Genomic DNA, 22,988 nt, shown 5'->3' on the forward strand with positions numbered 1-22,988 from the left:
AGGACCCGAGTTCAATTCCCAGCAACCACATTAGGTGGGAGTTCAATTCCCAGCAACCACATTAGGTGGCTCACAACCACTTGTAACTCTAGCTCCAGGCTAGATCCTCTGTGGGTACCTGTATTCATGTGCACACACTTGCACTTAATCAAATATATAGTAATAATTTTGTTTTTGTTTCTCTGCCTTGAACTCAGAGATCTGCCTGCCTCTGCCTCCCAGTATACTGAGATTAAAAGTGTGTGCCACCACTGCCTGGCTAAATATATTTTTTAAAAGAATGTCATGTGACAAAACTAATCCCCCCAAAAAAGGGGGGGGGAGTGAGATTGTGTCTCAAACAAAAATTACAGAATAGGAAGTAGGCCTGGATCATTTGCTTAAGCACCAAGTTGTAGACCAGCTATTCTCAACCTTCCTAATGCTGTGACCCTTCAATACAGCTCTTCATGTTGTGGTAATCCACAAGCATAAAATTATTTTTGTTGCTACTTCATAACTGTAATTTGCAACTGTTACGAAACATCTGGTTTTCTGATGGTCTTGGGTGACCCCTGTGAAATGGTTGTTCAAGCCCAAAGGGTTGAGACCTACAGATTGAGAACCACTGTTGTAGAAGGTCACCAGAGTGGGTCATCCTCCTCTGTTCTGCGTCAGTGTGAGTCAGTGACTCCCAAACTCACCAGACTGGGATATTTCAGACTCCACGGGAGGATGGGAAGAGTTCTTTGCCTTGGACATCAGAGAGTTATGCCTAAGGCAGTGGTCCTACTTTGGCTATGAGTGGTGTCTGTAAGCCATAGGGAATGGGGACTGCTGGAACAGACCTTGCTCAGCTCTCTGTATGATGAATGTGACTTGAAGTTCCATGGAAAAGCCACACCTGTGTTGAAGATTGTGGTGACTGGTTTTCTGGTGTACAAGAACTTCTGTAATTGTGGACAATTGGAATACTGCAGCTTCTGAGTCAAAATTGTTTTGAGCTCTCTTTAGTCCTCCTAATAGCCATTTCATCCATCTCTGTATCAAAACTAACATCCCATTTGACTGTCATGGAAACCTTTCAGATTAACTCAGCAGATGCATTAGTTATTTTTCCACTGCTGTGATAAAACACCACAACCAAGGCAACTTACAGAAGGGAGGGTTTATTTGGGGCTTACCTTTCCAGAGGGGTAGGAGTCCATCTCCAACATAGTGAGGACTATGGCAGCAGGCCCGTAGGCATGGTGCTGGAGCACCCGAGAGTTCACATCTGGATCCACAAACAGGAAGCAGAGAGACCATCCTAGGGATGATGGGAGACTTTGGAAACATTAAGCCTGCCCCCAGTGACATACCTCCAACAAAGTCATACCTCCTGATCCTTCCCAAACAGCTGGCAATTGGGGACCAATTATTCAAATGCCTAAGACTAATGGGGGGATCTTATTCAAACTACCAAGCCAAAAGCTAAGAATGCCATCAGGCAGCGCTGAGATCTAGAGCAGTTTTCTCTGTCTATAACCTGCCTACCTGGAGCCCTGGCCAATGTGATTGGTTAAATCCATCAAGTTTTGATGATCTTTGTTCTGAGGCTCTGAAAGCTCATGTCACCACTCCCATGGTGGAACATGTCATTCAAGGCAAGCCAGCCAGGCCACAGTCATTCATGTTGGGCTCAAACAAGCCATATCTCACCCCTTTGGGGTGAGAGTTGTGATTTTGCATTAATCATTTGATGCAAAACATGAGGCCACAAGAATGTTTATCCAAGAACTCACCTATATTGGTACCTGGTACCAGCATGGGCCCTTTGGACCCAGCCATCTTTACTACCTTGTCAGGTGGATGATGGTGAATATTGTTAACCAGGAATTTTAGAACAAAAGCCTGGGTTCTGATAACCTCAGCAAACTAGTCTTGGCCGTTCATCTCCAACATGCCAATTAAAAAGACAATATTAAAAGCAGAAAAAAAGGAGATTTGTTCCATGTGGGTACATTGCGGAGAGAAATGGGAGAACGACTGCCACCCTCTCCATTCCACCTTGAGGATACTGATTAGAGGTTTACTTACAACAGCAGCAACAAATGCTTCAGAATTTAGCCAATAAACTTGTGAAATGTGTGTGTCTGTAAAATTTTAGACGTATTTATTTTATGTGTGAGTGTTTTTCCTGCATGTAGGAATTTGTAGCAAGTGCATACCTGGTGAAGAGAGTCAAATACCCTAGAACTGTAGTTACAGATAGTTGTAAGCCACTGTATAGGAGCCTACATGCACATAGACATGCACATAGCACCTACACAAATAAACCCAATGCCTATACCTCGAGAGACATCTCCTTTTTTATGACATGTATTTATTTATTGTGGAGATCAGATGACAACTTTCTTTTTTATATATTATTTTTTATTTCATGCACATTGAATATATATCTGTGTGAGGGTGTCAGATCACTGGAATTACAGACAGTTGTGAGCTGCCATGTGGGTGCTGAGAATTGAACCCAGGTCCTCTGGAAGAGCAGCAAGTGCTCTTAACCACTGAGCCATCTCTCTAGCCCCTCTAGAGACATCTCTTGTTGCTATGCTCTGGCTAAGAAGCCCCAGAGATCAGCCTGTCTCCACCTCCCCAGTGCTAGAATCACAGCATGTACCACTGTACCTAGCTGTTAGTTCTGAGAATCAAGCCAGGCCATGGCAAGCACTATTGACTGAACTATCTCGTCAGCTCGGGTATATGTAAGACCTTTTTTAATTTTAATTTAATTTTTTATTTTTTAAATTTTTATTAATTATGTATATAGTATTCTGCCTGCACATATGCGTGCAGGCCAGAAGAGGGCATCAGGAGTAAGACTTTTTTCTTTTTTTTGTTTTTCGAGACAGGGTTTCTCTGTGTAACTTTGCACCATTCCTGGATCTCGCTCTGTAGACCAGGCTGACCTCGAACTCACAAAGATCCGCCTGCCTCTGCCTCCCGAGTGCTGGGATTAAAGGCGTGCGCCACCACCGCCCGGCAGGAGTAAGACTTTTTGAACAGGCTAAATTTGCTTAAAATAGCAAATACATTCCTTAGAAAAGGATTTAAGTTAAAAATTGAGACATACAAACAAAAAAAAATGAAGGAACTTTTTTGGGGGGGTTTAGTTTTTGAGGCAGGATCTCTCTGTGTAACAGCCCTGGCTGTCCTGGAACTCACTCTCTAGACCAGGCTGGCCTGGAATCAGAGATCCACCTGCCTCTGCCTCCCAAGTGCTGGCATTAAAGGTGTTCACCACCATGCTCAGCACATACAATTTCTAACCTAAGAGTCTATATACCTTAATAACTCATATTTCACTGGGTATGACAGAGCACACCTGCAATTCCAACATTTGGGAGGTAGAGGCAGGAGGATGGCTATAAATTCAAGGCAGTCTGGGCCTACTATAGTAATCTGATTGAAGGACTTCATAATTATGGCTTTAACAACAATTTCTCTCTCCTGAAGACTTACTTTCTTATCTACTCATTTATTCATTCATTCATTCACATATATGTATAAAACAATTACATATAAGTAATATATATGATATGTAATGCATATATAAAATTTCATATATCCCAGGCTGGTCTGGAACTGACTGAAGCTGAGGATGACCTTGAACTCCTGACTCTGCACCTCACAAGTTCTGGTAGTATAGGCATACCCTCCTGACTCTCACCAGTATCAAGCCCTAAAGGTGAATCTTCCTAGTGCTGTGGGAAATGAGCTCTGCATGCACAAAATGTGATTCTCGACCAACCAGGGAAACCAAACTGAAGCGTCCTGGGAAAGCCACACCCATATTGAAGATTCTGTAGATTGATTGGCTAGAGCTTCTGTAATTGAAGAGAGATGAAATGTTGTGGGTCAAAAGCCAAAATTGCCTTGGGCTACTTTTAATCCATTTATTTATTTGTTTATTTATTTATTTATTTACTTATTTATTTATTTTTAAGACAGGGTCTCACTATGTATCCCTGGTTGGTCTGTAACCCATAGAGATCTGTCTGCTTCTGCCTCCTGAGTGCTGGGATTGAAGGCATGTGCCACCCACCACATTTAACTTAATCCACTTTAACAGAAAGATTTTAAATATTTGTGTGTACATCTGCCATGTGGGTGCTGGAAGCCAGCTAGAAGAATGTGTTGGATTCTCAGGACCTGGTGTTACAGTTAGTTGTGAGCAATCTGATTTGTGTGCTGAGAACTGAACCCAGATCCTTTGGGAGAGCAGGACACTCTTAACTGCTGAGCCATCTCCTAGCCCCTATGTTTAGACCACTTCATAGTCATTTTTCACCCATTTTTTACTTCCCTTTTGACTGCCAGATAAACCCTTTAGAGTGTATTAACTCAACAGATCACTATCTTCCACAAGCCCAAAGCTAAGAATGCCAACACATAGTGTCTTAGTTAGAGTTTCTATTTCTGTGAAGAGACACTATGACCACAGCAACTCTTATAAAGGAAAACATTTCATTGGGGCTGGCTTACAGTTTCAGAGGTTTAGTCCATTATTGTCATGGTGAAAAGCATGGCCACGTGCAGGCAGACATGGTGCTGGAGAGGTAGCTGAGAGTTTTACATCTTCATCCAAAGGCAACAGAAAGTGAATTGTGTCCCGCACTGGGCATGGCTTGAGCATATGAGACCTCAAAGCCCACCCCTAGAGTAACACACTTCTTCCAACAAGGTCACACTTCTAATAGTGCCACTTCCTGTAGGCCAAGCATTCAAGCACATTCATACCTACTCAAACCACCACACATTGCAACTGAAACCTATAGCAGAGTTTCCTCTGCTTTGCAGTTCCTCACATACCTGCTTCTCCCTTCAATGTATTGGGTAATTGCATTGTTTTATAGCCATCTTTGTTCTGTGACTATAAAGGTTCATATAACTGCTTCCACATGAAACATGTAATTCAGGGAAACCCAAATCCATGTTCCCGGGCCATGGCGTTTATTTGGCTCAAAATAAATGATCTCTAATTCCCTTTGGAACATAAATCATGTTTTTATACCAACAGTTAAAAATGTTTTAACCGTGCTTGGCTTTCCTTGGCAACCCCATTACCAAGACACAGTAGGCAGCAACATTTGGATTTCTACCCCTGGTTGTTGACATAGTGTCTTTGCTGCCCTTATTCTACCTCTAGCATTGATATCAATGCTACAGTATGGGTGAGTTTGGAAAACTTACACTATGTGAAAGAAGAAGGTTCTAGAGGGTCACATATATAAGACCCTGTATGTGCAATTTTGAGAATAGACACATACATGGATACAGAAGATGGTTTAGTGTTTTCCTATTGTAACAGGGCCCCAGACCTTAGCATAACTGACTCCATGATGGAAGTGCCATTCGGGTTGTAAAACTCAGCATGTAGCCAGCATCACCTGGCAAAAATGAAAACAAAAACTTAATCCATCAAAGTCCACAGTTCTGTAAGTCTCTAAATGTACTAACCTTGCCTTTTAGCTTCTGTAGTTCTGTTTCTGGCTAACTGTTTTTGTTTACTGAAGTATGTCAACCCAGGATATGGTTTTGGTGCTTAAAAGCTCATACTGAAGAAGGCTCAGTACTACACTGGGATCCCCAACACCCAGTGTAGTCTCCAGCCAGCAAATAAAGACTTTCTATTGGCTTAAACCCATGTCCAAGCAGTCTTCTCTGGTGGATAACCCTCAACATTTCTGGAGGTCCCACCAGGATCCCAGAGACCAGACTCAAGACATGGGGTGGGGTCTCAGAACCCCTTGGAGCAAGGAAGAGTGCAGTGATCAGGGAACTCCTAGGGGTGCAGAACCTGACATGTTCCAGATCCCCAGGGCCCCTTTGAGCAGATGTTGCCTAAAGCTTCAGAGGGGCCTGACACCTTCACCCCAAAAGGAAACAAAGTAGAAAGTCATCTGGTCACCTCTGAGGTAAATCTGGTTAAGGCGCCTTGTGTTGGAGCACTTAGGAGAGGTCAGACACGGCACCTGATCCAGTGTCTGGGCTCCACGTGAGATGTCACTGGATCCCTCTGTCTGTTCAGGTGTATGACCGTGCGGTGGCCACCCCTGGTTGTCTGTACTGTGTCTCTGTGTGTGTGTCTGTGTCTTTCTATGTGTTTCTGTAAGTTTTGTTTCCTTGTATTGATCAGTGGCTTTCTCTGGTATGAGAACCCCCAGCTTAAGAACTGTGCCCAACTCCTGTTGGGGATCCAAATCCTTTGGCTCTGCCAGGTCACAGAGAGGGGAAGGAAAACCAGGAGCAGGAGCTCTTGCTTGTTTTGCATTTTAGTTGCTTGACTCCTGCTCAGGGTCAGGGTTGGTCCCTGTGAGGAGGCGGGGAGGGGCCAGGCCTCTCATCCAGGGCCCCTCCCATCTGAGCTGAGCACACACAGGGAGGGGAAATAGTCCTCCAGGTGAGCATTCCCTCCACTCCTTGCCTGCTCTAAGAAGCCCCAGGGAAGGGGGAAAGTTCTCCTGGGCTGTGTCTGAAAGAAAAGAGAAAGTTCCACTCCTTTCTCTTTCATGATTTATGTCATTCTTTTAACCAATGATCCATAAAACCCACCATTCTCTTAAAAAAGCAAAACAAAACAAAACAAAAAACACCTGCGGGCTGGACACAGGGATCACTGTCAAACAATGCAGCCTGGACAGAATGGATTCTCCCTTCTGTCCAACACTGACCAAGGAGACTTTAAACAACCTTTGTTAGGTCCTTTTTAAAGGATTAAAGATAGATACAGTATGATCCTAATTAGTCTTATCAATAAAAACCAAGAGTCAAAAATCTGGGTAATAATCTGAAAGATCAGAGAAGCAGAGCAGCAGCCACTAGAGACTTCTTACTTCTATGAATCCTCAGACGGAAAGGGGGGCCCCCCCCGAGATCCTGTCTCCATCCACCTTATATTCCTGTCTCCACCTCCTGATTGTGCTGGGATTAAAGGTGTGAGCCTCCCAAGTGCTGGGACTAAAGGTGTGAGCCTCCCAAGTGCTGGGACTAAAGGTGTGAGCCATCACCGCTTGGCCTCTATGGTTAACTAGTGGCTAACTCCACCCTCTGATCTCCAGAAAAGCTTTATTTGTCAGAACATAAACAAAATATCATACAACAGGTACTGAAAAGATTTCCTTTGAGCCAGGCGGGAGGCAGAGACAGGTGGATCTCTGTGAGTTTGAGGCCAGCCTGGTCTACAGAGCGAGTTCCAGGACAGACTCCAAAGCTACAGAGAAACCAATCCTTCCTCAAGTCACTACAGACCCTTCAGTCCTACATACAGACTATTCACGAAACTGAGAGACCCAGTTTCCCCTTGTTCCAGTCCAGTGATACTGTCTGGGTCAAGCAGGTAGCCAAAGGGGCACCAGAACCAACTTGAAAAGGACTCGCAGTGATTCTCTCCACTTCTATGGCTGTGAAGGTCTGGCACTACACCATGGACCTATCACGTGCAAGTCAAATAAATGAAAGTCATGGATGCTGCCAAATGTCTCCAGACTACAGACTCATTGCAATTAAGGTCTCATTGAGGCCCCCAGGCCCTTCCACTCCCTGCCCCTCTAACCTCTCCTGAAACTTGTGATCGATATGAAGACTGGGTTATGGTCCAACCCCCCACAGCCCTCAGGCCTGGACCTGGGAACTGAGGAAGACAGATACAGGGAAGGTATCAGCTCAGACCAGCAACCTATATTCCATCTTGACCTGTACTTACTAATGCCCACTTTAAGTGTCTGGTTTTATTGGAAAAAGAAAAGATGTGGGAGTTTATCTTTTGAGATGGGAATACAGAGTTTACAATTCTCTGCATGCCCTGTGGCTGGACCCCTAGATGTCAGGAACAAGGGAGTTTCCATTGTAAAAACTGAGGGTTTATAAAACTGAGGCTTAGCCCGGCATGGTGGCACATCCCTTTAATCTCAACACTCAGAGTCAGAGGCAGGTATATCTTTGTGAGTTCAAGGCCAGCCTGGTCTACAAAACAAGTTCCAGGACAGCTAAGGCTGTTACACAGAGAAACCCAGTCTCAAAAGAACAAAAACAACCACCGGGTGGTGGTGGCAGTGGTGGTGCACACCTTTAATCCCAATACTCGGGAGGCAGAGCCAGGCGGATGTCTGTGAGTTCGAGGCTAGCCTGGTCTACAGAGCTAGTCCAGGACAGGCTCCAAAGCTACAGAGAAACCCTGTCTCAAAAAACCAAAAAAAGAAAAACAAAAACACAAAAAAACAATAATAATAATAATAATAAATAAAACTGAGGCTTCCTGAAAAATTCCTTTAAAATATTCTAGCCTTTGGGAAACAGGAAAAACCTGGAGAATCAGACTCTATGCCTGAAAGGGAAGGGACCCTGGGGATAGAGTTAATTATTCCCAGTCAGAAATCAGTCAGGATTGCTGGTTATGCTTAGACACACCTGGTCCCTGTACTACATAGGATATGAACTAACCAGACTGCCAGCCCATTGACTGACAAAACTCTCTGTGACTGGGGACAGCCCAAATCTATGTTAGAGGATTTACAAGTGGCTAAAACTTGTCTAATACCCAAAACCTTTGACCTATGCACTTCCCCTATTCTGATACCCGCTGTTCTGCCTTGTGGATTAATTCATGTGGATAACGATATCACTGGGCCTCTGAGACTACTTGGTGGGCGTGTACTCAAGGTTTCACTAAATGTGTCTCTTCTCATGCTTTCCAAACTGAGTAGATGGGTTGACCAGGACCTCGAGGTGCTAAAACAACAGTTAGATTCCTTTGCAGAAATGATCCTACAAAATTGGAGAGGCTTAGACTTACTTCTCATGAGATAAAGGAAACTATGTATGGCTTTGAAGAAGAAAGAAAACCTGTTGTTTCTATGATAATTGATCAAGAATAATTTTTTAAAATCTTGTCATGGTGAGAGAGCGAGAGAGAGAGAGAGAGAGAGAGAGAGAGAGAGAGAGAGAGAGAGAGAGAGAGAGAGAGAGAGAGAGAGAGAAAGAGGGATCTGATATCAGCAATGACTGGACCTTTAATTTCATTCTAATTGGATTAACAGCAGGGCCCTGCATCTTAAACTATATGGCCAATTTTGTATCAGTTCAGTAAAATTAAGTGTCCTTAGGACCAACTACATCTCTGTAGAGCAGGATGAGTCCATGATTTAACTCATCCACTAAGACCAATGGGGAATGTAACAGGTCCAAAGACCTTAACACAACTGACTCCATGATGGAAGTGCCATTCAAACTGTAAAACTCAGCACATAGACAGCACCACCGGCCAACATGAAAACAAAGACCTAATCCATCAAAGGCCGTAGTTCTAGGAAAGTCTCTAAATACACTAACCTTGCTTCCTGGCTTCTCTAGTTCTGCTTCTGACTAACTGGTCTTGTTGACTGAAGTATGTCAAGTCAGGATATGGCTTTTGTGCTCAAAAGCTCACCCTAGGAAAGGCTCAGGGCTCCTCTGGTGCTCATCCCAAGTACCCAGTGTAGTCGCTGGCCGACTAATAAAGACTTTCTAGTGGCTTAAACCCATGTCTGAGCAATCTTCTCTTGTGGAATAATCTTTTGTACACTGTGAAGACATGCCATTCTGGTTGGTTTAATAAAAAGCTGAACAAATAGCTAGGCAGGATTTCCAGGCACAGAGGATGCTGGGAAGAAGAGAGGAGTCACCAGGGGATCCAGAGCAAGCAGCATGGGCATTACAAAGCAAAGGTAACAGAGCCACATAAAAGAATATAGATTAAGCTCGGCGGTGGTGGCACACTCCTTTAATCCCAGCACTTGGGAGGCAGAGGCAGGCAGATCTCTGTGAGTTCTAGGCCAGCCTGGTCTACAAAGCGAGTTCCAGGAAAAGTGCAAAGCTACACAGAGAAACTCTGTCTTGAAAAACCAAAAAAAAATGTAGATTAAAAGATATGGGTTAATTTAAGTTATAAGAGCTAGTTAGAAACAAGCCTAAGCTACTGGCCAAGCTTTCATAATTAATAAGTCTCCGTGTCCTGATTTGGGAGCTGGCTGGAGGGACAGAAAAAGACTCTACAGTCTTCTTTGCTGAATACCCCACAACACTATGACTGGGAATGATGGGGTGGCTGATGCCCAGGCTGGCCCCAAACTCCCAATATTCATCTTGTCTCAACCTCTCAGGTACTTGGAATACAGATGTAAGTCACACTCAGCTGTTTTGTTCATCATCTTAGATGGTTTGTAGAAGAATGATATACTATTGTCTTTGGCCATGATTCTAGAAATAGAATTATTTGTCAGCTCCATTCACTGAGCTATCTGAACTTCATATTTACTAAATTTCATCTTGTTTTAAAATACTTTCTGTTGGGCCGGGTGGTGGTGGTGCACGGCTTTAATCCCAGCACTGAGAGTCAGAGCCAGGCAGATCTCTGTGAGTTCAAGGCCAGCTTGGTCTACAAAGCGAGATCCAGGACAAGCACCAAAACTACACAGAGAAACCCTGTCTGGAAAAACCAAAAAAAGAAAAAAGAAAGAAAGAAAGCAGGCTGAGCAAGCCATAACGTATTGTTCTTTCATGGTCTCTACATCAGCTCCCGCCCTGACCTTCTTCCATGATAGACTGTGAGCCATCTGTAAGGTGAAATACACCCTTTCCTCCCCAAGTTGCTTTTTGTCTTGATCTTTATCATTGCGATAGAAGGTAAACTAGCATTAAGGAGTTGCCCATAGAATTTGGAATCTCTTGGTTGGTGTTTTTTGTTTGTTTGTTTGTTTTGTTTTGTTTTTTTCTTTGTTCAAGGTTGAAACCAGTACCAAGCCCAGACCTTTCAATGACAGGTTTTCCAGCAGGGCTGCATTCACTTAGGGTGGTGATTGAACAAGATAATGCTGATGAAAGTTAGCATCCCAGCTCTAATAGTGTAAAGCCTGCTACCTCAAAACAAATCCTCAGTGGCTTCCATTTGACTTTAGGAGAATAGGAAAAACAAACATTGAGGCCTATGTCACCCCCTCTACCGTGTCTACCCAATGGGTCCTCCCAAGTGAGGGCCCCATCAGCCCACCTAGATGTGATGTTAGAGACAGTCTGGTCTCAACGCTGTGGATTTTCCAGGGAATTGGTTTCTGCTAACAGTTTCACAAGTAGGCATTGTCAAGGGCAGGGTGAAGCATGGGTGTCTTGAGCGCCAGGTCACTTCTGGTGGTGTCTGCCCTGCCCTGGTTTCATCATAATCTCTCTTCTTGGCCTGCTTAGTGATGTCCTTTGAGCTGGTCTCCTGAGCATGTTCAAGCATCCTGAGTTCAGTCCTATCTGCTGTCCTTGGTTCTCCAATGACTGACTCCTGTGGTACTGTTGCTTTGAAAACACTATAAAGAGAAACTGACTTCGTTGGAGTTCTGTCGGGATTTCCAGACTTCCTCCATTTGAACCACATGGCACCTGATACTTGGGTCAGTCTTGGGGACTTTGGAGGGCTGCTGGATGAGTAGGCTGTGTTGTTGGGGACTTGGATATCTCAGAACCTTGGCTTTGGCCCATCCAACCCAGAACAAGTCATGGAGGAGACACCAACAGCTGTGACTCATCTGCTGCCGAAATCTGAGAGATCAAAATATCACTCACTTCTTTCTGTGACCTTTGTTTTCCTGCTTGCCCTCACCCTGGCCTTTTTTGCCTACGCTTTCCTGATCCTGGGAAAACAGAAGCCAAATACATTCTAGCCAAGGACAGCATAACGGTTAGAGAAGTGGACCACCTGAAAATAGTGAATGTGTCCAGGATGTGGTATTATCAGTCAAGACTACTAGTGCCCAGTAGTGAAAACATAGTCATGCAACTTCCTCTTCAAATTCTTTTTTTGTTTGTTTGTTTTGTTTTTCTGAGACAGGGTTTCTCTGTGTAACAGCTCTGGCTGTCCTGGATCTCACTCTGTAGACCAGGCTGACCTGGAACTCACAGAGATCCGCCTGCCTCTGCCTCCTGAGTGCTGGGATCAAAGGCGTGCGCCACCACTGCTCAGCCCTCTTCAAATCCTCTGTGACCGTAGAAGACTTCCCTTGAAGGCTTACTCAGCTGTGATGCCAGATCAGGACCCTCTTTCCTCATGCCTGGCTTCTGTCCATCTCAGAACACTGTCCCGTGTTGACTGACAGCAGTGAGCATGTCTGCTGATGGCTCGTACTCCCCGTTCTCAGCTTCTCCATGATCCATGAGTGAATGAAGATGATTTCCAGCATGATTTGGCCTTGTTGCTTCAGGCCTGTGGCACATGGTGAAGGAGAGCCTCTCAAACACTAGCCAGAAGGAAGCAAAGACCAAGAGAGAGGGGGCAAGGCTATGGAGACAGAATTACCTTCAAGGGAACTTCCTCCCCAATGACCTACTTCCTCCCTCTAGGCCCTGCTTCCTAATGTCTACACTATCCTCTAACAGTCCATTCCCTTGTGAACTGATCACTAGCATCAAGACCTTCAAGATCCAGTCAGGTCCCCAAAGTCCCACCCTTTGATGATTGCAGCTTTGAAGACCAACCCTGCAACACACAAACTTTGTTGGGATGGGGTAAGGTGGGGGGTAAGATGGGGTATTTCAGATCTGAACTAATGCTCATCTTAATGTCTTTCAGGGTACCACGAGGGTAACAAGCTCGATAGACTTCTATGTTGAGTCTGTTTGAAACTAAACTGTTGATGGAGATGAATCTTTGCAACTGATGCTTCTTCCTGTTTTGTTGTGTTTTTAAAACTGTAGCTAAAACCCAGTCTTTATCACAGCGCCTCTAATAAAGCAGCCATAGCTCAGCCCGTGGTATCCAGGGTCTGGATGTTGTGTAGAGAATGGATGCCTTCTGGGGGATCATGGGGGACGGTGAAAAGTAACATGTGTGGTTGCACTGAGCGTGAGGACCCAAGTCAGAGCCAGAATACTTCTCAGCCCTGCCACTATGTATAAAGTAACATAATATGATATACATAGTGATATGCGCAGTAGTCGCATGCCATTTACATTCAATACCATCACATATTTTGACAACATTTTCCTGTTCTTACCTGCTTCTGGCACCATTCTCCAGGGCCTAGTCATCTCCTCAAGTCTTTCTACATTCGTGGTGTGTGTGTGTGTGTGTGTGTGTGTGTGTGTGTGTGTGTGTGTGTGTGGTGTGTGCTTATAATAGCAAGGTTCTACACAGGAGTGAAAACATTCAGTATTTGTCTTTTGAGTCTGGTTTATAAATTGATCAGATGTGGCACACACACACTAGACTTCTGCATAACCGTGAGGAAGAAAGTTCTCTCATTTGCAGGGAAATGGGTGAAACTGGAGATCATGCCGAAACTGGCCGGACAGTTCATCTGTCCGGCGCTGTTTACTCATTTGTAAAGTAGGCTTCTGCATTTTAATCTTTATTTTTTAATTTATTTATTTTATGTGTGTGTGTGTGTGTGTGTGTGTGTGTGTGTGTGTGTGTGTGTGTGTGTTTCCTGCATGTGTGTCTATGTGCCTTTTGCATGCTGGGTGCCTGTGAGATCAGAATAGGGAATCAGATTCCCTGGAACAGGGAGTGAGCTGCCATGTGGGTGCTGGGAATCAAACCTGGGTCCTCTGCAAGAGCAGTCATTAAACCATTTAACCATTAAAACATCCCTCCAATTCCATAAAGTGGGTTTTTAAAGATTATTTCTAGCCGGGCGGTGGTGGCGCACGCCTTTAGTCCCAGCACTCGGGAGACAGAGGCAGGCGGATCTCTGTGAGTTCGAGGCCAGCCTGGTCTCCAAAGCGAGTTCCAGGAAAGGCGCAAAACTACACAGAAGAACCCTGTCTCGAAAAACCAAAAAAAAAAATAAATAAATAAAGATTATTTCTAGGAGACAGGGTCTTCTGTAGCTCAGGCTGGCCTCAAACTTGCAATGTGGCTGAGGATGACTTTGAACTTCTGACCCTCCTATCTCCACCTCCCTAGTGCTGATTATTCAGGTAGATGCCACCATGGCAGTTTTATGCTGAGCTGAGGCTCAAACCCAGGGCCACGTGTATGCTAAGCAAGCCCTTTATCCACTTAGCAACACATCTAGCCCAAAGCGTATGTATAAAACTTCAGGCTTTAACCAATCCCCAAACATAAAAGTAATGTGGATGGCCACAGGCAGGGAAAGGGCTTTTATTTCTCTGAAGGCCATCCCAGCAATTCAGGGGGTTCTGGAGATGGCCTAGGAGGGCTTATCTCAAGACCCATCTATCTACTGGTGGCATTTGCCATTTTCTGCTACTTCCTGAGGAGGAGGCGGACCCGTCTGCATAGCTCCATATCATGGCTGCTTCTGCAAAGGTGGAGGAGGGGGCGTAGGGCTAAGGCTTACTCAGCAACAAGAGTAGAACTCCAGCAACTGATTCAGTCTGGCAGAGTACACAGTCTAGGGGGAAAGGCTTGATCCCTCTAAGGCATGCTCCAAAACATGCAAGGCAGATAACTACCTTCCAGTAGGGTGTGGTTGAAAGGTAGGAACTGGGTTAGGCTTTCTCTTGCCAGGGTTTAAATGTTTCATGTCTCCTTGAGACTTTCCATTCAAGGCTACCTCTAATGCATCAGTATTAGGAGCTGGGGCATTTGGAAGGTGACCATATCATAAGGGTCCACCATGGATGAGATCAAGGAAAGGACTGGAAGAAGGTAGCTGGGACTGTTATATCCTTGTCCCCGTGCAGTGTGAGTATCCTAGGCTAATGATACAGATAAAACTGTAGTAAGTTTCATCAAGAAAGTAAAAGGGAAGTTGAGCAAGGAAGTGCACACCTTTAATCCCAGTACTTGGGAGGCAAGGCAGGTGGATCTATGTGAGTTCAAGGCCAGCCTGATCTATGCAGCAAGTTCCAGACTAGTCAGGGCTATATAGTGAAACCCTATCTCAAAAGAAGAAGGAAGAAGGAGGAGGAAGAGGAAAGGTAGAAGAAGAAATTTAAATGGATGAATCCTGGTGACACGTGACTTAAGTGTGACAAAGAGGCAGAGGCAAACAGCTCCCTTCAAATCCGAGGCTAGCCTAGTCTACATAGTGAGATTGTCTCAAACAAAAGGAAGAAAAAAATTAAAAGGGGAAATACCAAATAATGTCAGGAATCAGCAAGAACATCACTACAGTCTCAAGAGTTAAAGAATAGCAAATGAGGACAAACACCCTTCCATGGTGGAAACTAAATCCGGCCAATTCTTTCAAGCACATTAGGACAATATTTTACCAGTGTTAAATTCTTTCAGTGGGTGGAGAGGAAGAAGCTTTCCTCTTAGCTGTCTCAGTGAGCCCAGAGTTACCTCAGGCCAACAATAAACATACTTGTAGATGAATACCCTTCATGAAAGTATACATAAAAAGCTATTAGCATTTTAGGAAATGCCAACTAACCCATGAGAAAAGGATGACCATGGTGGTTTGAATGAGAATGGCCCCCATAATTCATATGTTTGAATGCTTAGTCCCTAGTTGGGGAACTGTTTAGGAAGGATTAGGAGGTGTGGTCTTGTTGGAGAGGTGTGTCACTGGGGGTGGGCTTTGAGGTTTCAAATGCTCAAGCCAGGCTTAGTGTCTGTCTTCCTGCTGCCTGTCAAGATGTAGAACTCTCAGCTCCTTCTCCAGCACCATGTCTGCCTCTGTGCGGCTATACTTTCTGTCATGATGACAGTGGACTAAACCTCTGAATGTAAGCAAGCTGATCAAATGCTGTCTTATTGAGAGCTGCCATGCTCATGGTGTCTCTTCACAGCAATAGACAGTTAGACCCTAACTAAGACAGAAGTTGGTACTAGGAGTGGAGCATTGTTGTGATAGGCCTGACCATGCTTTTGTTTGGAGGAATGTGGACTTTAATATTTTGGATTAGGAAAGCAGTGAAATGCTTTACGTGTGGCCTACTGTGTCATACTAGCAGGTGCATGGAAGGCAGTGGTGCTGAGCGTGATTTGAACTGTGCGGGGCCTGGCTCAAGAAGATTCAGAGGAGAAGAATGCTATTAAGTTGCCTACAGACCAGTCTTGTGAAATTTTGGCAAAAAATGTGGCTGCTTTCTGCCCTTGTCTGAAAAGTCTGCCTGAGGCTAAATTGAAGAGTTTGGGGATTAACAGTATTGGCAGAGGAGATTTCAAAACAGCTTAGTATTGACTGTGTCCTGTGGTTATTAGTGGCCAGTTTTACGAAGCTATATAATGAAAAAAGCATCAAGCTGAGCAGGGAAAAATACAAAGTGTACAGTTCAAGGAGAAAAGGGGCTCCAGTAAAAAGTTTAAAGAAAAGCCTGATGCAAAATGGGATTAAGGTAGTGGTGACCACAGGGTAAGATCCCACCTAGCTAAACTTTCAACTTGAGAAAAGGTATTAAAGAAAAGCTTAGGGCCAGGTGGCAGTGGTGCCCACCTTTAATCCCAGAACTCCAGAGGCAGAGGCAAGCAGGATCTCTGAGTTTGAAGCCAGCCTGGTCTACAGAGTGAGTTCCAGAATAGCCAGGCTTAGGCAGTGAAGGAGACCATTGAAAAGAGAAAGCTGGTGAAGATATAATTGAACAAGAGGACCATGTTCCAGGCCCAGCAAGAAGAACTTGGCAGCTTCAGCCATGTGGCTCTGGAGTCAAGGATAGAAGAAAGGGGCTGTGGAACCTTCCTCCCTGACTAAGGAAAGCTGCTGAGGCCAGGCCTGTGTCAAGGGTGTCCCTGCATGGAGACCTAGAGAAGTCATTGCATGAAGCTGTGAAGGTGAAGCCTAGATTGCTTTGGAGAGTCCATGATGCTGGAGATGCCAGAGCTGTGGGATACCTGTCAATGAGAGCTGCTAACAGGAGTGGAAGCAGCCCAAGAGAGAGAAGTGTGTGTAAGTCAACAAAGCTGAAAGAAGTTGGAGATCTGAAGAGCATTTTGACAGTAGACATGGAGATGCAGAGTTTGGAGTTTGCCCACCTGGTTTTAGGTCTTGTTTGGTCCAGTTTTTCCTCACTATGCTCCCTTTCCTCCCTTTTGGAATGGTAGTGTATAACTGTGCCACTATATATTGGGAATATGTGATCTGTGATCTGCTCTTTCATTTTGATTTTACAGGGCGGGTATAGTTAAGAGTCCCATGAGTCTCAGAAGAGACTTTGAACTTAGGACTTTAAGTGTTGAGACTGTGATAGACTGTGGGGACTTCTGAAGATGAACTAAATGCGTTTTGCCTTATGATATGGCTGCAAGCCTATGGGGCTAGAGAGTGGAATGTGGTGGTTTGAATGAAAATGGACCCCATAGGCTCATAGGGAGTGGCACTATTAGGAGGTGTGGTCTTGTTGAAATAGGTGTGGCCTTGTTGGGGGAAGTATGTCACTGGGGGTTGGCTTTGAGGTTTCAGAAGTTCAAGCCGGGGTTGGGGATTTAGCTCAGTGGTAGAGCGCTTGCCTAGCAAGCGCAAGGCCCTGGGTTCGGTTCTCAGCTCTAAAGAAAAAAAAAAAAAAGACAAAATGACAGAAGTTCAAGCCAGGCCCAGTGACTCTCCCTCTCTCTTCCTGCTGCCTGCTGAAATGTAGAGCTCTTAGCTACCTCTCCAGAACCATGTCTACCTGCATACTGCCTTGCTTCCCACGGTGACGATAATGGACTAAACCTCTGAATATAAGCAAGCCCCCAATAAATGCCTTCTTTTATGAGATGCATGGCATGAAGAGATGGTCATAGCATCTCTTCACAAAAATAGAAACCCTAACTAGGATAGACCTGTTTATTCCTGCCACAAGGCAGTTTCTGGGTTAGAAAGTTCCAAGTGTAAGTAATGTAAAGAGGAAACTCTTCAGACAGTCAAATTGCCCACTTCAGTCAGGAACCTGAAAGTGAGTCTATTATTATTACAAGGGATTCTGCGGCCCATGAGGGCACATATTTCTAAAATGGGGTGCATGCAGTACAGATATGGTGTCCTGTTTGGTACCTGGGAGATAGCTCATAGACAGTTGCATGGTCACTACAAAGTCCACTCTGCAGAGAAGTGCATGGTGTTCATGCTGATGTTTGGTACACTCTGACCTGTATTAACTGATAAGGCAGCAGTGTGCACATGTTCACTAGCTGTGTGCTGTAATGTCAGATACTTGAACTATAACAAAAATATTACTTTTTTTTTTTTTTAGGCCGAGTCTCACTATGTATCCCTGGCTGTCCTGGAACTCACTATTAGATCAGGCTGGTGTCAAACTCACAGAGATCCACCAGCTTCTACCCTCCCAGAGTGCTGGGATCAAAGGCGTGAACCACCATGTCCAGGTAACAAATCTTAAAAGGGGACGTGCATGAGGAGAAAGGACACCCCCACCGCCACCCCGGCCGGTCAGGTGGTGAATGTATAAACTATGGAATCCTAGCTTCTGCCACTGCCACACAGGTGACCCAAGCACGTTTCCAAGTCTTAAATGCTCTTTATAGTTATTTAAATTTGCTAAAGGAAGCAATGATAAAGCACTTGCCCAGTAGTGGTGTTAGGGAGCTTGGCATCTGGGTAGATCAGTGTACCAAGTTCCCCTACCCAGAATCCTTCACAACCTGGCCAGGCAGGCTCAGAACTCATGCCTTTCTAAGGCAGCCATGGAGAAGATACTGTAGACTCAGGGAGGTCTAGAGGGACCTATGTGTGATAGTGCCGAGCCACCAAGTAGGAAGGGGAGTGTAGGTTATTGTGGAATATTAGTTTAAGGTGTGTTACATTCATTTATGCTGTGGGACATTCATTTAATGATACAAAGATGTGTTTCAGTCTTTTATGTTGCTTTTGTTTAAGTCTGTGAAGCTGTGTTACTTTGTCTGTCTAAAACACCTGATTGGTCTAATAAAGAGCTGAATGGCCAATAACTAGGCAGGGGAAAGGATAAGCAGGGCTGGAAGGCAGAGAGAAGAAATAGAAGGAGAAATCTGGGAAGAAAAGATCAAGGAGCAAGAGAAGGAGGAAAGGAAGACTCCAGGGGCCAGCCACCCAGCTACACAGCAAGCCACAGAGTAAGAAATAAAGAAAGGCATACAGAATAGAGAAAAATAACAGCCCAGAGGCAAAAGGTAGGTGGGATAATTTAAGTTAAAAGCTGGCAGGAAACAAGCCAAGCTAAGGCTGGGCTTTTATAAGAAAGAATAAGTGGGGCTGGAGAGATGGCTCAGTGGTTAAAAGCATTGGCTATTCTTCCAGAGGTCCTGAGTTCAATTCCCAGCAATCACATGGTGGTTCCCAACCATCTGTAATGAGATCTGGCACCCTCTTCTGGCCTGCAGGGAATACTGTTTACATAGTAAATAAATCTTAAAAAAAAAAAAAAGAAAAGAAAGAAAGAAAGAAAGAAAGAAAGAAAGAAAGAAAGAAAGAAAGAAAGCCTCCGTGTGTATTTATTTGGGAGCTGAATGGCATGTCCCCAAATAGCAAAGAGCAAAAGAGTAAAATAAAACCACCACCAACAGTGTGTGGTTGAATGGCATTCTCTGTGCTGGCAGAAAAGGAACATCAACTCATGCAGCTTGGTCCATTCCCCGGACCCCAGAGCATACTGCCTCATTGGCTGCAGCCACACCAGCCGCCTGGGTAGCAGTAATGGTGGTACCCAGAATTGGCCCGTTGCCCCAATCCTCATCTCTCCTACCCTGACCTCCTATGAGCCTTGCCTCAACCCTGGCTCTGACCTCTGATGACCCCAGGACAGAAGGCCCAGAGAGTCATTGGCACTGACTTTAGGTGCTGAGGAGTGATAGTTATTCAGGCTCTCCTGGAATCTGCCATCTTGAACTGTCCCCAAGTGCCGCCCTCCTACAAAGAGCAAAGGGTCATAAGCACTAGACAATCCTGAGGCTGAGCTGCTGAGCTAGAAAGCTTCCTTTGACATCATCTTCCTCCACACGATGGTAATGATCTTTCCACGTTAGAAAGAATCTAAAAATAAAAGTGTGCTCGTTTGTTCAAGAGGGGAGGCACAAGGCACAACACAGAGCAAAGGAGCCAAGAATCTGTGTCCAGGAGACTTTTTCCCTAATCCCTGAACAATTTCATCTCCAATGTCCGCTATGTTATGTCAAGCTGAGACTACACATGTCATCTGCCTTCAGGGTGTTTGGAGTAGCTCAGTGACAGAAGGGTGTTGTTGGCTTTTTTTCTCACTCCTTGTTCTTTTGGGGGTCCACCACCCAGCTCCCAAATAAACCACACACAGAGTCTTATTATTACTTATGAATGCCTGGTCTTAGCTTGGCTTGTTTCTTGCCAACTTTTCTTAACCTAAATTAGCCTGTTTACCTTTTGCCTCTGAGCTTTTACCTTTTTCTTATTTCTGGATATCTTTCTTTCTTTCTTTCTGACTGCGTTGCTGGTTGTGGAGCTGGGTGGCTGGCCCCTGATGTCCTCCTCCTCTCTCATTCCTTCATTTTTCTCTCTGAGATTTCTCCTTCTACTTATCCTCTCTGCCTGCCAACCCTGCCTATCCTTTCTCCTGCCTTTCTATTGGCCATTCAGCTCCTTATTAGACCAATCCAGTATTTTAGACAGGCACAGTAACACAGCTTCACAGTTAAACAAATGCAACATAAAAGAATGCAACACATCTTTGCATCATTAAACAAATGCTCCGCAGCATAAAAGATCATAACACACCTTTAACTAACATCCTACAACAGCAGGACAAAAACTTGTACCTGAGCTTGGACTCTGGCCTCCCTAAGTGTGCGTGTGCGTGTGCGTGTGCGTGTGTGTGTGTGTGTGTGTGTGTGTGTGTGTGTGTGTGTAACAGTCCTCGCTGTCTTGGAACTCCCTCTGTAGACCAGGATGGCCTCGAACTCACAGAGATCCACCTGTCTCTGCCTCCCGGGTGCTGGGATTAAAGGTGTGTGCCCCCACTGCCCAGCTCAAACTGATTTTAAGTGAAGAGGGCATGCTGAGGGTACAAGGGCTGGAGAGATGGCTTGGTGGTCAAGAGCATTCACTGTCCCTGCAGAAAAGCAAAGTTTGGTCCCCAGCACTTACATGGTTGCTTGCAGACATCCTTAACTCTGGTTCCATGGGGTCAGATGCCCTCTTCTGATCTCTGTGGACACTACACACATGTGGTGCGTGTACCTACATTCAGGCTCTCATATACATAAAATAAATCTTTAAAAAGAGAGAGAGGGAGCATACTAAGAGGGTGACTAGGGCACAGCAGTCATCATCTCTCTCTGAATAGTTTCTGACAATGTCTTTATTATGTGTCTGCATGTAATTTGGGGGCAAGTCCAAAATTTTAATGCGCTTGAAGAAGTGGAACAAATCGAAGTGTTCATTCACCCACCTCTCAGTAGCGATCTTCTCATTGAACATGTACTCTGAAGAAAGGATCTTGGTGGGTTTGTGGTAAAGCAGGTACTTGTTCAGGTGACTCTCGCTGAGCCACAGGGCCTCAATGTTATTGGTTTTATCTGTTATGATCATCTGGTGACAGGCTGCAGTGAGCCTATATATCTCTGCCACTGATCCCCCAAGTAAGGACCCTGTGTAATAGAAGTCCCCTCGTCCTTTGGACTATAAGCTTGTGACGTAGGCCGGCGTTCCTAGTGGATTGCCTCCCGACCAGCCATGAAGAAGTACAGATGAAGAGTGACGGCGGACACGGGAGAGAGGATCTCCACGCCCACCTTGTGCTGGAAGGTGACATCCACATCAGGACACACCAGGTAAGCCACCTCCTTGTGAAAACGCTGCTTGGAATAGATGCTGATGAACTCCATGCGCTGCATGGAAATGTCCTGTGGGCGTTCAAAACTCGGGATCTGGAGAGTAACCACTCTTCTTCCGTTGTGGAGGGGGATCTGAGGGACAGTGTGAGGTTGGTCGGTGAAGATGTAGTAGTTCACCTTGTGTCCTACCATGAAGAATGTCTCCGCAGACCTCAGGAACTGCTCCAAGTACTCCTTGTAGTTTTTTAAAGCAAACACGGTCAATCCAATGGTAGCATTCCGGAGGTGGAACTGCTCATTTAAGATGTCGATGTTGAAAGTCCCTTCCCACACAACCGGGGCCAGCCAACTGGTCAACACAAGGACATCTCTCCTAGTGGGTATAAGCAGACTTGGCTGGGTATATATCAATTTTGATAATGATTTATCTTGCAGTCTATACTGTTTTCTATCAGCCATGTCTGCCTTGATTAGTTCACCCTTGTGAATCTGGCTCTTCTGGTGCCAGTAGCCATAACCAAAGATGGCCAAGAGAAGAGCAATTAGAAGAAAGTCGCTTGGTGAAATGAGAAGTATTGCCTAGACAATGTCCACAATGGCCAGGCCATGGTCTACGTCCAATAGATGTAGGCTGGATCTGTCAAGGCTCTCAGCTACCTGCCCCTGCCAAGAGATGGGGGAAATGCATGGATCATGGAACACCCATGCCTCCTCCCACTCCTCCTGAGTCCCCATCACAGTGCAAGAGGTACCTGAAAGCAGGGTGTCCAGGGTCTCCCAGTGGAGGACAGTTCCAGAGACGTTACACAAGTTGTTAAATTCAGCTTTGGTTTGAGGTTCTGCTAAAAAAAAAAATTGCTCAGGGGAACCCAGTCAACAGGCAAGTGGATCTTCAGAGCCAGAATACAGAAGCCAGGACTCCTGAACCAGGGTGATGTGGACGCTGAGCAGATGAAGGGGACGTATTGTGATGAAAGCAAGTCAGGCAGGACCACCTAGGGGTCAGAAAGCCTGTGCCCTAGCCTGCCTGCCCTTCACCCTCCCCAGCTTGAAACCTTCGCTGACACCAGCCATCATTTGAGAATCCTGACCTAGAAACCCCAGTCCAAGAAGCAGGAAATCTCCAGGTCAAAGGTTACTTTCCTTTAGTCCCCAAGGAGATATTCGACACTCCCAAGGGTCTACTCAGGAGGCAGGAAGCCACACGCCGTGTTTAGGGTTAGACCGCCAAATCCTTTTATATAATTTTGATGCCACATAGAAGCCTACGTGTGAGTGCTGTGGGACCCTCCCAGCACGGATGAAAGCAAGCCCCGGG

General features: G+C 45.2%; 1 pseudogene; it reads right to left on the reverse strand.

Annotated features, from left to right (window-relative positions):
* Window positions 1–14,248: 14,248 nt before the first annotated feature.
* LOC128124018 (histo-blood group ABO system transferase-like) lies at window positions 14,249–22,129 on the reverse strand (annotated as a pseudogene).
* Window positions 22,130–22,988: the final 859 nt, after the last annotated feature.

Source organism: Peromyscus californicus, unplaced genomic scaffold, assembly GCF_007827085.1.
Source record: "Peromyscus californicus insignis strain IS unplaced genomic scaffold, ASM782708v3 Scaffold_4__1_contigs__length_199733344, whole genome shotgun sequence".
Classification (NCBI taxonomy): Eukaryota; Metazoa; Chordata; class Mammalia; order Rodentia; family Cricetidae; genus Peromyscus; species Peromyscus californicus.